Source organism: Arctopsyche grandis, chromosome 1 (genome assembly GCF_051622035.1).
Source record: "Arctopsyche grandis isolate Sample6627 chromosome 1, ASM5162203v2, whole genome shotgun sequence".
NCBI classification, from domain to species: Eukaryota; Metazoa; Arthropoda; class Insecta; order Trichoptera; family Hydropsychidae; genus Arctopsyche; species Arctopsyche grandis.
The window spans coordinates 4,981,219-4,996,330 of NC_135355.1; positions in this window are offsets into that span (position 1 = coordinate 4,981,219).

The following is a 15,112-nucleotide window of genomic DNA, read 5'->3' on the forward strand; positions in this document are numbered from 1 at the left end:
TTTAAATATTATATTGAATAGAATAAACGATTCCTTAACGATCATAGGACTTTTGCAGTACATTTTGAATACATAATCTTTGATCTATATATGTATACTTGAAGATTTAATAATTTTATATAACATACTCTTCTATTCCACCAAATCTTCTCCACAATGATAAGAGCAATAGTGGTATTTAAATGACCTATTATGTGAATTTTGCCTCAAATATACATCGACTTACATAAGATGACTGTTGGGTCAGGTAAGTTTGTACCTGAAACAGTGAGAGTCATGGAAACAAGAACTGGTTCTTCTCGGTCTGTGAAAACCATGTCGTTGCCGTTTGGGTCAAAGAGTCTGTAATTTAACCTGCCAGACTGATGACCCTTGCCTTATCTGCGCTCAGCCGACAAGAAATGTTGCGCAAAAAACGACCATCTTCATACAGCCATTTGCGAAATCGATAAATCATATCAGCCCGTCGGTCATACGGGTAAATTATCAAACTCGTTTATATATATTTTTTTTTTGAACATAGTGTCGTCTCTTTATTGTAAAATTGGTTGCGTTGAATTCGTGCACAAGGTCACCTAGTCTTCGATATGGGGGTGGGTGAAATATGGCTCATCTTCAGCTTCAATTTCGCATAATGTAATTTGGATAATGTTCCGTAAAGTCGGATTTAATAAGGCAATATGTATTTAACTATCGAATTTTCTGATTTATCGTATTATGGCAGTGTTAAGTGTGCATGGCGGAAACGTGTAATGTGTTCAAAATCTGTACGTTTTATGCTAATGCGTTCACATAATCCTGTCGAAAGGAATAATCATGCAAATGGTTTAATATATTGCATCTGTTATTATATAACACCATTACCGAGAACACATCGTTTCTTTAAAAGTCTTGCCAATACGTATTTCGAGGATAGAACCGTGCAAAATTATTGTCGATTACTCGTAAAAACGGAATTCTTGTAATACATTTTATTCCCTTGCAATATTCAAATGATCGAATTATGCTAATTTATATAAAGGTATTGACGTTTTTTTTATGTGTCTACATAGGACATGTTGTCATTTTTAGTTGGGGAGTATTTCATCTTTTAGTATCATGAATTTTGTTGTAAAACTTTAAATTTTCTTATAAAGACAATTCTCAAAGTGAACATATTTGCCAATAGATATTTTTTCTAACGAATTTAAAAATAGGCATAAAGAATTGAAAATCAAATCTTACTCTGAAATGTCTTCGATTATACTGAGCAACTAAAAATCAGCTTTTTGACTTACCGGCGCGGAAACTAATCATTATTTACTAAGATTAACCCACTAAATTCGAATATTACAATGATTTTTGTTAGTTTTCTTTCGTTTATGAGATGTGAGCGTTTTAAAAAAACTCAATTTTTATAGATTTTTGGCTTTTGTAGTTTTTAACTGTATGGATATGCCAAAAGTGAGTATTGGAATCAGTAATCAGATGATATTTCTATTTATTGTGATTTGCTTCATTGAAATACGTATAATTCTACCTCTTATCTCATAAGCGAGAGCAAACCAAAAAATCATTATCATATTCAAATAAAGTGGGTCAAACTTAGTAAATATAGATTAGTCTCCAGTAATTTATTTTTGTTACTCAGTGCTATTTTTTGTATTTAATAACACTATTAAAGGGAAATGACTTTTTTTTATTCTGCTGACTTAAAATCTTTTTCCAAGAAATTTTCCACTATATGTAAATCAAAAAATATTGAAAAATCGGGTAAGTGAAGACCACTCTATATCTATAATTATATAAAATATATATATTTTTTAAATATACTATATATACTATTATACTATAATATATTTTGTGTGCAAAAAATAAATTCGTTTTTTAATGTTGAAAATAAAATAATTAATTTCATTTAAATTATTTTCTATGAGAACCGTCCGTTCCAGTGATTAAATTAGCAATAAAGCTACCATCATTAATGGAAATGATAAATTTTCGCATAAAAATAATTTAATATAACAGGTGTTACGGGCGTTACAATATTTTTACCGTCACGTAAAAAAGGTCAACGGATTTCGATTCGGTAATGACGTTCAAATAAAATTCGAAATACGTCCTAATAAGAGAGTTTGAGAGTGGAATATTTTTTTTTCCATTTGTTCAAACACGGATTAGGTACCGTCGATCTTGACATTCAAAAAGCGAATCGATTATGTGCGTGAAAACGCTAAAATAATCGTACAGATTTCACTTGATTTATGACGGTTATGAAACCGAATTTAATGCCTTCGGGACATGCTAGATTTTTTCAACTATATGTGCTCGATAGGTCAGTGGATGAACCACATGTAAATTATAGATTGATGACCATATGAAAAATGCAAATTAATTACATGACACAACGCAAATATAGTAACGATGAAATGTCGAAACTTTATATGTATTACTTCAATAACGCTGAAGAGAGTTCAACGAGCGAGTTCATTTTTAACCTGAGAACATTTTTTTCAAGTTGAACTTAAAGATGTGCTTGTAAATTGTTCAATTATTATATGCGCACATCCTACATTGTATTTATGTAATTCAAACATTTTCGAATTTCAAAACTACAAATTCGAATAGGCGTATACGATTACAACAGTCGTAAATACTAAGAGAGAATTTACAAAGATATTTATACATAATGTTAAAAAAATACCAGAGGGTATTTTAAGATACACGTTTTTATCGAGTTCGCTCGATAATTTAACCGTTGACGTATTCTTTCAAATAAAAAAGAGCCGATTCAAATGTTGACTTTTAAGCCAATTTTATTTAGCATAATACATTCATAAATCGCCGCCATGCAAATTGATCTAAAGTTGTGTCACATACGATTCTCTTAATTAAATATTCGCGGCTATCAAATGCATCGAATTTCACTATAATGCAATATGTCAAAACAAGTGGAAGCTAGCGAATAAATGACTGCAAATTTTATGCATGCACTTTATAAGTTAACCTATTAATATATTGACCAATCGATGATTACAAGTGAAGTCTTTTATGTCGCGGAAAAACATTGGAATTTAAATTATTGAATTAATCATTGATAAAAATATGAATTTTATTCTAATTAGTAGTAATACTGTGGCGAATTTTTAAATCATAAAGTTCATGGCGATTCTGCAAATACTTCAAACTCTTCGCTTTCCGCTTTAATTTATTTTTTTACTCAATAACATTTGAATGGTATTTCTTTACAAGTTTGAAAACAGTGTGTATAAACATTTCCTATTGCGGATAAAATCATGTTAACAATTTAATAACCATGAAGTTTAACACAAAAGCTTACAAAATAAAAGCAATAAAATGATAAATGTTTTATTTTATTATGCAATAAAATCATCACTTATGAACATTTCAACAAATGGCACACATACATAAGTACATTGTTGCCTGAAATCTTAATAATTTATATTTCTGTACTATAATACTTCTCTATAAATATTTATATCATCTATCTACATATGTATAATACGTCTATAGATGACATACATAAAACCGCATGATTTGAAGGCGATTTTATCCAGTATGGAAACTTTTATGCCAAGCTAACTTTTATAGTATAGATTAAGAGTAGGAATAGACAGCATGGAAAATAGACATGTGTTAAAATTAAATGTATGCTCAAAGCACACGTTTAAAATACAAAACGGGTTTTCAATTTCCACGGGGGGTGCATTTTTTTTTAATAATTTAAATTCATTTTAAAATCGGTATTTAAGTATGCTCCCTCATATATCATATATCAACTTATTCAGGTTTTTCGTTTTATTGATAATAAAAAAAATCCTCAGGTTACATATGAAATACATATGTATATACATGATTAGTTGATTATAATCAAGCAGAATAAATTTTCACACATCGATCGGACAGAATCGAACAAACAATGAGCAATAACGCGAACGAGAAACGTTTAACGAGAAAGAAAAACGATAGAACAATTAAAACTTTACTTCATAACGACCGTTCATTTCTCAAGTATTGTTCTAGCCGTGGTAACCGCGTCTGCACATCCGCAATGTTGAATGCCATGTCGAATGTAGACGACGACGACGATGATTATGATGATAATGATGATCGAAATAATCTAACCGCATTCCTAACCTTTCGATTTCGATCGTGAGCTAATCTTCCCACGAGCGACTTTAAAGAACTCATCGTTAGATTGATGGCACAATTAAATCTGACATTGGTGTGGACCACTACTCGAGTTTAATGCTTCCTGAATAGGTGAAATGTCACCAAAACTGGTCGGAGACGGTTCCAGAAGGTCGTAACTCACCGTGAACGAGGTGATTCGGTGCAACACGCAGTTGCACCACTCAATTATTATATTGTGTGTAACTGATTGTTAGGACATACAATCAGAAGCCTCAGAATAAAAGCTTCGAACCAACCGAACAAGGATGCAAATCGGACCTTGAAGTTAACCCTGAGGCGACGTCGATCATCTGACGAGACTTTTAAGGTCGTTGCCTCAAATTTTACACCGTTTCGAAGCGATTACCTTTTTGGGAATATATTTTATTGCAGATAAAGTCACACCCACCGCTTTTAGCACATGATAATTAATTTAAGAGTTTCACAATAATTTATTATAATAATGCGCGCCGACACCCATAGATATTGAAATGAAATGTTTTTTAGATTCGTATTGCATTTTAGGATGTGCATAATATTTCTTGCTATCGTCCTGACATTTTACATAGAACCAGTGCAGATATACTTATGTACATACTACATTAATACTAAATTTACGGTGAATATTATATGAAATGAAGGTACTTATGATGTGAGGCAAATATATATAATTGGGCAATTACATCTTAAAAGTCATGACATTATTATTTTTTTATAAAACTACATAGCAAACATAATTTAGTATTAAATCGGCTAAATATTTCATGATAATTCAAATAAAACGACAGGTTTTTGATTATAAGTACCTTATAAATCATAAGAAGGTATGTAATTTTCTGGTATTTTTATTCGGATACATCTTCATTGCTTATTTATTTATTTTATAAAAGAAACCTGGGGCTCAAAATACATATAATATAATCAAAACTATAAAATGTATTATATTCTTACTAATTATATTATAAAAACGGAATTCAAGATATTGTAGTCTTAAAAAAATAAATAAAGACAAAGATAAAAAATTTAATGGAGATGAATATAAGCACATGAATTGGGTAGACTGAGAAGTTTAATAAATAAAATGACTCAACTTGAACTGGAATATTATTAAATAAAGATTTGGATCTGCATCGAAAATCGGTACAAGAATAATTGGCTACAAAGGAATTTAAATAAAATAATAAAGGGTTATGGAAAGATCTAAAAGGACAACGAAATATGGTCTTTTTAATAGGAACAGGCTATGTATTCATTTAAATATAAGCTCAAACATTACATTATTGTTATTGATATTTTTTAATCTCAAACATAATCAATGGTAGATTTAATCAAAAAAAAATAAATTCATCTATAAAGAAGATACATAGATGAAATCAATTTCCAATGATTCGGTCAGTGCTTGATTTTTTTCTTTCAAATTCCAAGAAACCAGTAATTGAATAATGATGATTTGAACGTAACGAAACCGACTATTAATTCATTGGAATACATGTATGAAAAAACCCAGATATATGCACACGATTTTAAGCTTTATTCATATAAATTTTAAGCTTTATTCATATAGCTTTATTCATATTGGTATTTCCCTACATCAATTCAGGTCTAACATCAAGAGAATCTTGACCGATTGATTCATTTCTTCTCCTATTCTATTTTTCCAATATTTCCAATATTTTTATACTTTAGTTTAGTTATGTAATGTGCTATTTAATCATATTATAGCTTTCATTCTTTTCCTTTTCATTTTTTTATTTTGTATTTACCTTTTTCATTTGTTTTATATTTGTAAATTTCAATTTCTTCTTATATTCTATTTTATAACCTTTTACAAATATTTTAATACTATAGTTTAATTATGCAATGTTCTACATATTTTGTCATGCCTTTATTCTTTACTTTTTAATTTGTTTTCCTCATATTTATCTTTTTCATTTTTGTAAAAATCTATTATTGGACTCGGATGTTACATATATTATTTATTTACTATTTGTTTTTTTATACATATCTATGTACACCCTGTCTGTTGATTTTTCAATTAATAAAATAAAAATAAAATAAAATAAAAATATAAATATGTACATGTCAGTGGCTTGCGGTAACTTTTCAACCAGAGGATGCTGTCCAAAACACGATCAGTTTATTTTTTTAAATTTTATTTTATTCTTCCAAACATTGTCATATTTATATTTATTAAAATGTCTTTGATATATATTTTCATTTTTTATTGAATGAATATTCAATATTGGTGTGGGTTTTGAGCTCTTAACAATAATCTCTCTTTCATTATATGGTAGAGAAGCAAAGGTCCTTTTTAGTTCATTTCTAATTAAACAATTGCAATTATTATTAACAACGGCGATAAATCCACTTGCATTGCTACTTTGGCTCTCTATATTTAGGGCCATAATAAATAATAATTTAGGGCGTAGTAAATTACAATAAAATAAAAAAAAGTAAATAACTTAGGACGTAACGCACGAAATATCAATCAACGAATCAAGTGAAAGTCCATACATAATTAAATCAGCTGATAACTAAAAATAATTGTATGTGATGTATGTATGTAAGCTTATTGTAAAAAACTAAATGAATGTAAGCTTATTGTAAATCATATTAACAATTAGATACAACATAACTTCTTATTGAATACTTATCTCGCAGATAAAACCCAGTGGAGAGATATACTTTTAGTCGTGAAATGTCAGATATGACATATTTGGCCAAAAATCAATATATATCGTGTATTACCTTACAAGAAGCTAGACGCCAAATTTAAAATTTATATATACATATGAGAGTTAAAACTATAAATATTTATATATTAGAGATAACGAGAACCTATAGATCAAATTTTATAAAATATAGAGTGAATTATAGGCGTTTAAACAATTAAAATCTGATATGGCCATATCAAGGCAAACAGGTTGAGGATAGATTATAGTAGCTAGCTAGACGTGACCGTACCCAAATTTGTGGATATTTGATACGCATTGTATACGATTTTTTATCTCCAACGTAATGGCAGACAATACATTAACGTATATTGATGACCAAAATGAGCAATATGGCAAAGTATGAAAACGATGGGATAAGAGATAAGAGATATAAAAAATGACCACTAACACGAAAGCCATGTGAAATGCAAGGGAGGTATGTAAAAATCGAATCAAGTTCATACATACGCAAAAGGAGATTTTGCTTCCAGTGTCACGTGTCACGTGAGCGAGGCGTCTGTAGCGTCGTCTCACTCATGCGCATACGCAAGAGTGACAGGTCACTTGTGCGCATGCGCAAAAGATTTGTAGAGAGCTTCAGCATCCAAGGCGATACGAGCTTGGTGTGAAACAAGCATCGGTCGCGCAGACGGCTACGCCCTTTCAACGGAGATGTTCGTTTATGTCAATTTTGGATCAGAAAAAAGATCGTATACATCATAATCACGTAATCAAAAATAAATTAAAGAGAAACAAAACTAATAAATTCAGAAAACAAACGGTATGAGCATATTTTTGACGTAAATTTTGAGGGATCTACAGTATCCATAGACGGCACGCCAGTGGTACATATATTCATATACTGATTGAGCAATGTTCCGAAGGAGTAAAAGTAATACATATACTAAATTATAGAGCGACGTCTGCATCTCATTACCGGCGCTCCGTGAGAATGTGAGACGATTAGGAACAATGAGGCAAAAATGGCAATATGGAATACCTTCGATTTGTTTGAAAGTCGAAAGGTCGAAAGGTGGGCAAGGTTTGTGATTGAAAGGTGTATTCGCCCGGAGCGAGCGATTGCAGACGAGACTGGTCGTTATGGCTTTTAGTTTTTAAGAGTGGCTCGCATTTAGTCGAGTCTCATCGTATCTCTCGTCAATGATCGAAAGTAGGGCCATCGATCATGAAATTCGTAAATAATCTGCACGCAACGTGTCGACTGTGCCCCGAATGCGTTTTGTCCGTAATTGGATTCGCGTGGCCGAATATCGCAACCGACTCCAATTTATAAGTGTGAAGTTAATCGTGAGAATTGAGAATTTCGACGACAAATCTCCCCGGTCGTGAGAGTGTTACGTTTCCTCTTAGTTTTGTGATGATTTCGTCTAAAAAAAGATCGTTATCCTAGGTATAGGCGAACATCTAAAAAATTTATTCATCAACGCATACATAACTTGTCGAAACGAGAAGAATTTTCCTTGTACCTCTTCTTTTTTTCGAAATGATTAAGTATATAGCCTGTAAAAATAATGTCTGCATCCTTTTTGGATCCTTTATTTTTTCATACTTAAAACAAATTTAAATTTTAAAAATAAAAACCACTAGGTATATATGTATAAAATATTTTATATCTTTAGAAGATTCGTAATAAAGATGAATGTCAGTTATGTAAATCAGGTTTTTAAATTTTTCCGCAATGCAAGTCTACCATTTTCAATTTAAAATTGCCAAATGCCACAGTTTTTGAACTTCAAATTCGTCATTTTAAAAATTAAACTTGTTTTATAAATCGAATTCGTCGTTTTACAAATCAAATTCGTCATTTTACAAATCAAATTCATCATGTTGCAAATCATATTAAACAATTGGATGTATTTTTTTAATATTCATTTTATTATACATAGATACATAGAGAACTTTATAGAGAATATTATGTATAGAGAAAAAGAGAATATTTACTACAATATGTATGTATAGAGAATATATTATTATACATAGAGAATGTTAGAGAACGTCATATTCACCTATGATGAATCCAATTGAAGAGATTTTTTCAAAAATAAAAATTTTTGCTAGTACTTTGCTGGCGGATTCTCTATAATTTTATCTATAAAGTTTTCTATGTATAATAAAATGAATTGCTTAATTTGATTTGCAAGGTTGCAAATTGGCAACCTTGTTCTATTACTCATAAAATTCAAATTTTCAGCATCTCAAATTTGCTGATTATAAATTCTGCAAAAACTTTTGTCGAATTTATTCATATATATGTATCTCTATGATGCACAGTAAGATGCTCTATAAATTGTTTATAATTGGTGTACCTGTTAGGCTTCCTGGTATATATTTATATATGTATAAAAAATAATACATACTATTGATACTCTAATTTAAAGTAAAGACAATTTTCGGAAGAAGTTTTATATACATTTTTTTAGTACTTTGTTCCAACTTTCGATTTGATTATAAAGGCCTGTGAAATCGATGTAAAAAAAATTATTTATGCTAAAAAATTTCATAGAATTAAAAAGTTGAACTACAATAAAGCGTTTCCTAATATTATTTGTGTAAAATTTTGACGTTGCATTTTTTTATAAATACTTTTTGATTAATATAAAATTACAGGTATATGTATATGTAGGTATACTGAAATAATCGATACTTGATATTATAATTTTTCAAATCGATTTTAAATTAATGCCGCCTTTTAAAAATCCATATCTATAGATATTTGTAGATCTAATAATATAAATAAAATAAGAAAAACCTGTTTTTTTATTCAAGTTGATGAAATTTGCTAAAAATATTCCAATGCATTACATCAAACCAAAAGCATCTTATGAATTTACATATAAGTAATTTTGGTTCAAGGATGTACAATGAATCATAAATGACTGATTAAAATTAAAATATCATCGAAAAATAGATAAATTATAATATTTTCCATTTGATATTCAAACAATAAAAATATATTAGTGAGAAAAATTGAAATCCACTCTGCGTAATATTTTATGATCGTAATCGTGTGCGGTTAAATTCCCTTGAAGAGCCACTCCTTGCAACGATAGAAGAACTCCTACGTGGAAATTTCCAATCGAAATATGAGAATATTATAAACCAATCGTCGGACGAACTTAATTTATACTTTTACTTTTATTTTATGTGTGTTGAAGACGACAAAAAAATGTTTAGTATTCTTTCGTTTGAAGAATTGAACAATAAATCTTTTTAAGTGTCACTATCGCCTGCTACTCATCGGGTACAAACGTAGAAGAACGAATTGAATTTTAATAGACTTCGTTAAATTATCGTTTATTAAGAACCGAAAAATTTGTCTTAATTTGACCTATAAACTGCGAATGAAGACGTCTATGTGAGAGATGACCAATCAGTGAGTAATTTATCCGAATCATTAATATATGGAAATGCAAGTGCACTATTCGACGTTATACAACTCTAAATGTCATCAATTTGTTACACCTACTTTCGCAACTCGCCTCTTTTAAATAATTTCAAACATAATTATGGGCATGGAAATAATTTGAACAATCAAATAGTATTAAGTACACTCGTTACAATAAAAATTAACGCAATCACGACTGGATCTTTTTTTTTTTAATATACTCTGCGTTTTGACGCTAAAAGTAGTTGCGACACGCCTTTCAAATAAAACGTATCGAATTTGTGTTTTAAAATTTTCCATCGAACAAGGACAGCAGGTGGAATCGTATCATCTTGATTTAGAAAGCACCTATGGTATTTTATGAGACTGAAGACATTGACAAATTTCGTTATAATGAAGGTCAGTTTTTGATTATGGTATCAAAGGAACGTCCGCGGACGCTTCATAGTAATTTTAATTTACATCATCTTGAGGTTTTCCTTGTTTTTTTTTTTGAAGTTTACATGTAATGGATTGATTTATATATTAGACATACACAAATTTTGACACGTCACTTTTTTTTAGTTAAAATTTCAAATATACATAAATAGAAAATGTTAAGTATGATGAGAGCTCTTTTTCCTATTATGCTGTATATGAACATTTAAATAATATAATACTATAATTACTAACAAAAATAAAATAAAATTGTAAAATAGAAAATGATCAGTAGATCAGTAGCTATTAAAATAGATATAAAATGCATTGTGAATATAATTTAGTAATGCTAAAAAGCATTTAAATATCTAAAATCTAATATAATAAAATCATTAATCGTCAAATATAATAAAATTTTGCTTTTATGTCATCATCATCATCATTTACAGCCGTTTATCATCCACTGCTGGATGAAGGCCCTCCAACACCCTTCCACTCGTCTCTTTTTTGCGCAACTCTCATGCATCTCAACCCATCTTCCCTGCGGTCTTCCTTTTACCCATTTGCATTCTCTCCGGTACCATTCTAGTACTTCTTTTGTTCACATTTCGTCCATTATTCTAGCCACGTGGCCCGCCCATTTCCAATTCAATTTCTTCACTCTATCCACTGTATCCACTACTTTTATCCGAATTCTCACCCGTGTATTCCGTTTTCTATATTTCCTCGTTACGCCAAGCATACAGCGTTCCATACTTCTTTGAATGCATTGGAATTTGTGCAGCATCTTGACGTTCAATGTCCACGTTATCTAATATATAATTTTTTAAAAGACTTTGTATGTATGTTTGTTTGTTTGGATCGTAGAATCCGTGAGGTTCAATTTAATAAAAAAAACAAGTGCATATTCAAATAAAATAAAATTATTCAAATAAATTCAATAAAATGATTACAATTAGATTGGCCATGTTTAAGCGGTTTATATTAAAAATACCGAGCGAAGCCAGGTAAAAATATTAATATATTATATATTAATTTTTTTAATATAATGAGGATGTCCACAATTATCCTTTTACTCAGTAATTACTTAAAGTTCCTACTAAGCTATTTAATTGTCTGCATTTGGTCTCTACGTACATACATACATAGCTATAAACCTTACGAATGAATCTACTGACTTATAATTTGTATAAATACATTTTTAAATGTATTATGATTATAATTTTCAGTTCAATATTTAATAATAGTTTGAATGTTTGAAAATACGAACAAACGAACACAACTACATACATATTATCATAGACTGATTGTAAGAAGTTTTAAATATAAGCCTTATCTGTTGGCCAACAAGTTGTCAACTGGTGAGAGGTCGAGATTTATTGATTTATTTTCTAAAAATAGAAACATTAAAAATTTCAATATTTTTTTACAACATTGACACAAAAAGTATATTTATTTATTTATCCATCATATATTAAACACGACCATAGGTGCCACTACAGGCTGCTCAAGGCGACACCTATGGTCAAACTTTTGAACACAAGTACATACCAAATACCATCAATACATATAATTATTATAGACAATATATGAGATGTAAACAATTTGTGACAAGCCCTGCCACTCGACTATTCCACTGTGGAAGCTGTCAAAGCAGTTCCGTCTTATGTAGATGTTCCTCTCCCCAATTAATTGAACAAAACCAAAGATTTGATTGCAGTGTGCCTCAATATTGCTGCTGTTTCACCTAATTCAACCAGGAAGGTCGACTTTTAGACATTGCATCGTCATCATCATCGCCCAGTCTTGCAAATATTCCATCGATGACTGTCAAATTGCACTCTACAGCCCTTCTTGCAAAAATGTAGAGATTGTCGATGCCAATTAACAATTACGAACCACTTAAGGCTTTATTCAATGTGTTGAATAAACCTTTCACTTTCACTTATTTTTAATACGATAGTTTTAAATTATTTAAAAATCTTTAAAATTAATTTTTATACAAAAAGACAAATGGCAATACTTAAGAGGGCTGGACAGCAGCCCCTTGTCCATACAAACGTACTATACTTCTCCCTTCCTCAATTATGGCACTAGAGAAATTATTTTTTAATATGCTATGGATATCCACCATTGGGGTGTATCTATCGTTTTATTTTTTTGATTAATTTTTTTTTATATGAGCTGGGAGCCGCCAAACATCTATAAAATCGCCTCTTTTTTACACCCACGAAACGAGTCCAGCGTGCTTATTTAACGGTCGATTTAAAAAAAAATACGCCGATAGATGCACAGAAAGTATCTTTTTCATACCGATGATGAAATTTTTTTAAAAATTGGTCCAGTTTTGGATGAGAAAATAGTAGAATACGAAACCTCGATTTTGTCAATTTAAAATACGTTTTATCTGGTCGAAGCGCAACTGTCGCATTCACTCAATATATATATTGATATATATTGTCGCATTCACTCAATATATACATACACTCAATATATATATCGAAGAAAGGAACGGTAACAAAATTAAGGTTTCGGGTGTACAGCCCTCTTAATTGTTTTTCGTAGTAAATTTTCGTCTCAATTTTAAACACATCGTAATTGAATATGTGCGATTTTTGTATCGCAAGCTAACCATACTGTTTATATTTAAAATTTTGCTAAACACAGACAGTTTAATGCGAATTGGATATTGTAAAATTTAGCACGAATAATATACGACTAAAACTTGGACTTGTTAGTTTCTAGGGACGATAGACAAATCGCTAGAGACTATTTTGCCTATTTCTTAACCTTGCATCTCGCATCCTTGCCTGACAAATCATTGGAAATAAACAGTGCCCTCAATTATATAAATACAATGTAATAAATCGAAAGGCAAACTTTGACATTAGATGAGTATAAACCATCCTGTATAGTATTTTATATTTCAATTACATTGACTATTTAGAGACCACACACAGGTATGAAAAACGAGCGTTTCCTCTTCGAACAAATTCAAATTGATAAATCATGATTGATATGCAAGGAATTCGTACACGGCATGAACTAAATTAACATCGCCAAAAAAAAAATAGATTTAAACACACTAATTTGAACGACTAATGCTGATGTACATACAACAGTGGGAAGACATTTTAAATGTCGAATGGTTTTTTGCCCAAGTCAAATTAGCGATGGTAAAAACGAGTGACCACGATCTTTATTTATGGGATGGCGACCTAAATGGTATTAGTCGGAAAACCTTGCCGGGTAATTTTGATAGCCAAGATCTCGAGCCGGATTCAACAAGTGTATACTCAGTTTCTCAATGGACGATGATGAAAGTAAAACCCAACCAGATGACTCCGATTTATCATTGTTGGATAAGATTCCAACCGATTTTCCCACCTAGGCCGTGACATCATCACACTTCTTATGAATTACTTAGGAGCGTGCATATAATTTACTAATCGGACTACCGTGCCATTGTAACATCATTAATTTTATATAGGTGCGGCATGGAAATCTGATTTTCAGTGATATCGGCTATAACATTTGCAATGTAAATTTTTATTATTATTATGCATGGGATAATTTCGCTAATTTAAAGGTACAGAAAAATATATTGCTTCTGCACGCTATGAAAGTGTCTTCCGGTACTGTGTGAACTTGCAGAACACTAAATATTTTAGAACGGCTTTGGATCACATATCGTAATGCAAAGCAAGATGAAGATCTAATTGTAAAATATGAGCTCAATCAATATGACGTAACATAACTGATAACGCTTTGATTGTTCAACTTATTAAAGTTCAAAGCTTTATCTTGTACATCATTCGAATTAGCGATCGTTTTGTTTGTATAAAGGACTTCATACAGTTGACGCAATACCAAATAATCCTATATCTTAACCATTATTATTATTCCATTTCAGTAGATAGGTCGTGGGTTCAAGTCCTAGCCAAATAAGCTGCTGGCGAGATCTTATAGTTATAAACCTTTGAAGGACGGAGTTTCCCTAACCGGGGTCGAATAAGGCCCCAGTATTTTTTAATCAAAATACAGATTTTCTCAATACAAATGGGTTCTATATATATATCTTATAAATCATTTTATACATTAACATAAAAAAGTTTTAGTCTTATAGCATGTTTTTGACTATTTTTGTAATAAAAAATATCAAGAAGTATCGACATGCAAACGCACATAGGTAAGGCCAACAAGCGACTGCATGACTCAATAGCCACGCGCCAAAAGTGACGAAAACAATAGCTGTCTCTTTCTCTCGCATTGATTCATCGATCAACAAGAATATGCAAGCGAGCAGAAAAAAACATGACTTATCGCTACCGCCTTTAAATCATACTTTGGAACGTCGATATGTATAAATATATTTTTTACGATGTACCCCTTTTCTAAATCA